The following is a 5,570-nucleotide window of genomic DNA, read 5'->3' as shown; positions in this document are numbered from 1 at the left end:
TGCCTGTACGGAATCTAATTTATCTGAAAGTAATCGATTGGGTAATTGAGTAGCGGATTATAAAACCACTGTTTTGAACTTTACTGCTAACCAAAAATATTTAATTTAACTTAGCTTACACTTTAATTCAGTTACATTTCTATTTATGTGATAATTTTTCACTTTTATGATACATTATCATATGCATATGGTTTGTAACATTATGTATGTATATTCATAAAAGAAGATGGTTTTTTCCATGATGTTACTTCCAGCACCCAAATTTTATGTTTGAGTGGAACTACTTCAGAGAGTTGGGAAAGCAATATCCTTGCCAAATAAGGTCATAAAAATTTTCATCGGTAAGGTCAGATTCTTTATATGCAGAATAGACACAAACTTCGAGCACCACTATTTAGAGACACAATGACACAAATAAAATATGACACTTCTTAAAGTAGACCCACCCTCTTCAGTCACACTCAATCAATTTTTGGGCATGATCCACTCATTTTGCATGAAGAGGTTGTGCTTAGACGTTTGTGCCTACGGGAGTCTATAGCCTGGGAGTCTGGGAGATGTATATCTACATTTGCCAGTCTTGACATTTGCTGGTCATTTCGCTATATACAGTACAAACAAGTATATCCTTTGGTGTTGGCTCACAATATCCAAAAAATGGTGGTAGTTATTTGTCTGTAGGACCATAAGGCACTGGATGCTACTAAAGACCCAAAATCCAAGTATACAGGAACATTGGAGAAAACAATGTTCTTCCTCTATAAACAGTATATAATGTAATATGTAATATATATATATATATATATATATATATATATAGAGAGAGAGAGAGAGAGAGAGAGAGAGAGAGATTATTTTTATTATTACATATAATACACATATAATTATTTTAGCTGTGCAAAGCATGGTGAGATCATTTTAATTTCCCTTCCAAATATGATAATCCAAAAGACTCTTTGCATATTTTTTTATTACCCCGAGTATAAACCAGAAACATTTGCGCTGCACTCGTCACTTCAAGAAATTGCTTTTTTTAAGCTGTTCTGATCAGGAAAACTGGATAGACACATGCCGGAGTGAAATTATTTGTAGTGATATGCCAAACTGTCTGACAATAATTACAACATCTGGCAAACTGTAGGGGTTCACTTTTCTTTCCATCTGTTTTGAAATTTGTAACCACTCAGGTTCATAGACCTGCTAAAAGCTTTCTTTACTGCTTTCTGATTAATGGGAACAAATCCATATAAAATGCATCACTACAAATACTATTTATACATATATTTAACTGTACAGGGACATTGAGATAGATAAGACATACAGAGTTGGACATCCTATTTTCCAAGGCCCCTTTTCTTACTAGTTAATAAGTTCAATGAGACATAAAAGTTTTGTTAAGATTGATAAATAACATTGTCTTGTGATGTTTTATGTTATATTCATTGTGACATTTGTTATCTTCATTATGACATTTTTATGATGTCTTAACCCTGCGCACTGGTCTCAAAGGTACTTATGTGCACTGACATGAAGCAGAAAAATGTTATTATGATTATTTATAATGCTTGCAATATTACATGCTTAATCACCACTTGAAGCACCAGTCATGTGGACTGGCAACTCTACATTTGCTGCAAATACATTTTTACAGGGGCTTCAGATGACCAACCTGTAAGTGACCCCTGAATGCTAAAAGGCCCTACAGGTGATGTGATCCCTGATTTATTTTCCTGATGTTTTCTAAGGAACATGGAGATTTGTACCTATGGAGTCAAGTGGCTTCTGGCAAGTTAGCTCTCTGCTGGTGTTCATGAATCTTGGAGGTCCACAGCACATTTTTATGATGTCATAATCCTGCACCCTTATCTCAAAGGTACTTATATGCACTGACATGAAACAGAAAAATGTTGTCATCCATATTTTTAAAGCTTGTAATATTAGGTGCTTAACCCCTTCGTGACAAAGGCTGATTCTATTTTTTGTACCCTTCGTGACAATGGCTGTTTTATCGTTTCTGCGGTGTTTGTGTTTAGCTGTAGTTTTCTCTTAACCCATTTACTAAACCCACACAAGTTATATATTGTTTTTTTCAGGACAAGAAGGGCTTTCTTCAGACACCATAATTTTTTTCATATGATGTAATTTCCTATAATAAAAATAATAAAATGACGAAAAATTGAAAAAAAAACACATTTTCTCACTTGTATTTGAAAAATCTTTTATTCATCATAAAAAACTACTGAAAAAACCTGCTAAATAGATTCTACTATTTGTCCCGAGTTCAGAAATACCCAATGTTTTTATGTTTTTTTGCTTTCTTCTACACGTTATGGGGCAATAAGTACAAGTAGAGTTTTGCTAATTCAAAACCATTTTTCTCTGAATCTGGTAATTCTGTCTCTATGTGGTATTTGGGGCATCTTTGAAGCCAGCAAATTAAATTTACCCCACCAAACCATATATTTTTGAAAACTAGACACCCCAGGGTATTTTAGATGCTGATAGTTTAACCCTTTCCATGCACAAATCCTACCACCAACCCTTGTCAAAGTTTGTGATAGTAATTGTTTTTGGTGTTTTTTTCACATACTTTGTACTTCAGGTGTGAAATTACAGCTCCTGGTATATGTTGCTGTCACACAACACCCCGATATGTGTTCAGCAACATCTCCTGAGTACATTGATACCCCACATGCATGGGTTTGTCAGATTGTTTGGGGGCAAAAGGGCCACATTTGGAACATGAGCAATTCAAATTCAGTAGGAATTTTACATCTGGGTAAAGAAAAATGCTTGTACCCAACTATCAGTAGGGACAGGTTACAAGAAAGCCTGGCCTATCTCCAAGAAGGGATTTGATCTAGCACCTTAAGTGGTCCCTCATGCCACGGAATGGACACAGGGTTCACTTGACAGTGCAAATAAAAACGCTTAAAAATGGAGGAGCAAATAAAAGCTAAAAAACTGTAAATGTAACAAAAAATAAAATAAAAAAAAATACAAAAATGGAGCAGGAACAAAAAAAAATCAAAAATGGGAAACTGTGTGATACAGCTTGAAGCAGTCACCGACACAGAGTGCAGGTTTTCCAGGGCAATCTGGACAGTAAAATGTGGTGTCCTTTCTTTGCCCCCTGCTGTAGCATACCCTGCATCTCTTTTGGGGATTCTGCTTCTTTGCTGTAGGGGGGATTTTAAAAATAAAATGGGTAGCCCCAATTCTGTTGGTTCCCATCACTACTTGGGGACCAGGTGCATCACGGTACAAGATACCTGAAATTACTTCGAGCTGAAACTGCAAAAAAGACAGCTTCAGCCCAGTGTCTGCTTTTTTGTGCAGCAAAAAAGCGTTATAGGTTGCAATTTGCATTAGGTAAATTGCAACCTTCTTGTACCAGGCCTTTGTCTTCCTCATAATGAGGTAGGGCTGTAGGAGTTGATCTGACAGATCAACTCCACCCATGTGCTTGTTATAGGCCCTGATGCACACTGGCTTTGTAGTGACCCCAGCTCTGCCACGGACAGAAACCTCCACGGTTCTTTCATCGTGGATGGTGCTCAGCATGCACACCTCTTTTCTGTCCCTGAACTTCAATGCCAAAAGCTCCTCTTGGCGTAGAGCTGAGGTCTCCCCCTTTCCTAGCCGGGTTCGTACCAGGTGTTGTGGGAAACCCAAGCGGTTCTTTTTTATAGTACCGCAAGCTACCGTATCGAAACAATACAGCAGCTTGAACAAAGGGACGCTTGTATAGAAGTTATCTACATACAAGTGGTAGCCTTTGTTCATAAGGGGGAATATTAGGTCCCAAACAATCTTGGCACTGGTGCCCAGATGGTCTGGGCAACCTGGAGGGTCAAGGTAGCTATCCTTACCCTCGTATACCCGGAAGGCATGAGTATATCCTGTCTCGCTCTCGCAGAGCTTATACACCTTCACTCCATACCTAGAGCGCTTGGAAGGAATATACTGCTTGAATCCCAACCTTCCTTTATATTTCATCAGGGATTCATCCACGCAGATATCCCTTCCAGGTGTATAAACCTCTGGAAACCTGGCAGCGAGATGGGTAATCAGGGGGCGGATTTTGTAGAGCCTATCAAACTGGGGGTGCTCCTTAGGGGGGCACAGGCTGTTGTCGCTAAAGTGCATGAAACGAAGAATCATTTCATACCTTTGCCTAGTTATAGTTTGGGCATAAATGGGGGTACTAAAGATGGGGCTGGTGCTCCAGTAGGAGCGGATGGAGGGCTTTTTTATAATGCCCATTAACATTGTGAGTGCCCAGAATTTAAGAAATTCTGGCACGTCAATGGGAGTCCATGGCTGTTTTGCCCAAAAAGAATTAGGGCTAGCAGCACGGTACTGCTGGGCATAAATGTTTGTTTGTGTGACAATGTCTCCCAAGACATCGTCTCCCAAAAAAACCTGCACAAATTGCAGTGGAGTGAATCCTGTAACATCAATATTGATGCCAGGAATTCCAGAAAAAGGAGGGATAGCTGGCTTGTACCTATTAGGCGCTACCCATGCCTCTGGTGCACTGCCACGACTACGTGTGGCAGGCGTCCTAACAGCCACAGATACATCACTAGATGTATCTGTGAACTGACCAACGTCAAAATCTGACGCTGTATCAGTGGCCTCAGAATCTGTGGCCAAAAAGGCATACGCCTCCTCAGCCGTATACCGCTGCATGGTAACAATTGCAGCAAAAATAGTGGGGAAGGAAAGGGTTAATGGCTATAATAAAAACTAAAAAAAACCACTAAAAAAAGTAAAAAAAAATGTAAAAAAAAACAAAACCCCAAAAACAATTGCCACTATGCAAGATCACTGTTTATGCAGTGATCAATGGCAATGAAGGGGTTAATATTATATGGGTGGCTCTTATAAGAGCCTTTGGATCAATATATATATTTTTTTTTATTAGAGAATACCTGAAATACCAGAAAACACACCGATCTGTCTCTCTCCCTCACTAGAAACAAGTGAAGGAGGGAGGCAGATCCAATACTGATCAAAGGCAATGTTTAGAAAACATTGCCTTTGATTTAGCAAATCATGATCACTCTTATGAGTGATCTGACCACTAGGGGTGTTATTCACTGGATGTCCATGACATCCAGCAACACCCCCCCCGATGATGACAGCAGGCTCCGCCCCCCGGCTTCATGGGCGCCGCCATCTTGAAACACCGCGTGTGTTTCGAAGACGCCGGCACCAGGAAGGTAAGTTGAGCATTTAGGAAGCGATCGCGAGTCGCTTCCTTTGCTAAACAGGTGTTGCAAAGATGCCTCGATACTGAGGCATCTTAGCAACACCAGCTAAGCAAAGGAAGCGACTCGCGATCGCTTCCTAAACCCGTTTTTCGGCGGCGGGCGCCGCCATGTTTGAAAGACTTGCAGTCTTTCAAACATGTTTTTTTATTTGCTCCTAGGAGCGATCGGGGGGGGCCGGGAATGTTTTTTTTGGTGTTGCTCAATGCCTCGATGTCGAGGCATTAGAGCAACACCGTTTGAGTGAAAAAATCGATCACGGATCGATTTTTTCACCCGTTTAAAGACGTGCCG

The 5,570-nt window shown here is 40.0% G+C and overlaps 1 non-coding gene across 1 annotated transcript; it reads right to left on the bottom strand.

Annotated features, from left to right (window-relative positions):
• Positions 1 to 2,791: 2,791 nt before the first annotated feature.
• On the bottom strand, positions 2,792 to 2,921 carry LOC149302663 (small nucleolar RNA SNORA35). Its single transcript, XR_016272079.1, has one exon. It is a non-coding gene; the product is annotated as a small nucleolar RNA SNORA35 (small nucleolar RNA).
• Between the last annotated feature and the right edge of the window lie 2,649 nt (positions 2,922 to 5,570).

Source organism: Sceloporus occidentalis, unplaced genomic scaffold (assembly GCF_023333645.1).
Source record: "Sceloporus occidentalis isolate IW3139 unplaced genomic scaffold, rSceOcc1.0.p SCAF_18, whole genome shotgun sequence".
Lineage (NCBI taxonomy): Eukaryota > Metazoa > Chordata > Lepidosauria > Squamata > Phrynosomatidae > Sceloporus > Sceloporus occidentalis.
The sequence above is the reverse complement of the archived record's forward strand: the minus strand, read 5'-3'. Positions and strand labels throughout refer to the sequence as shown.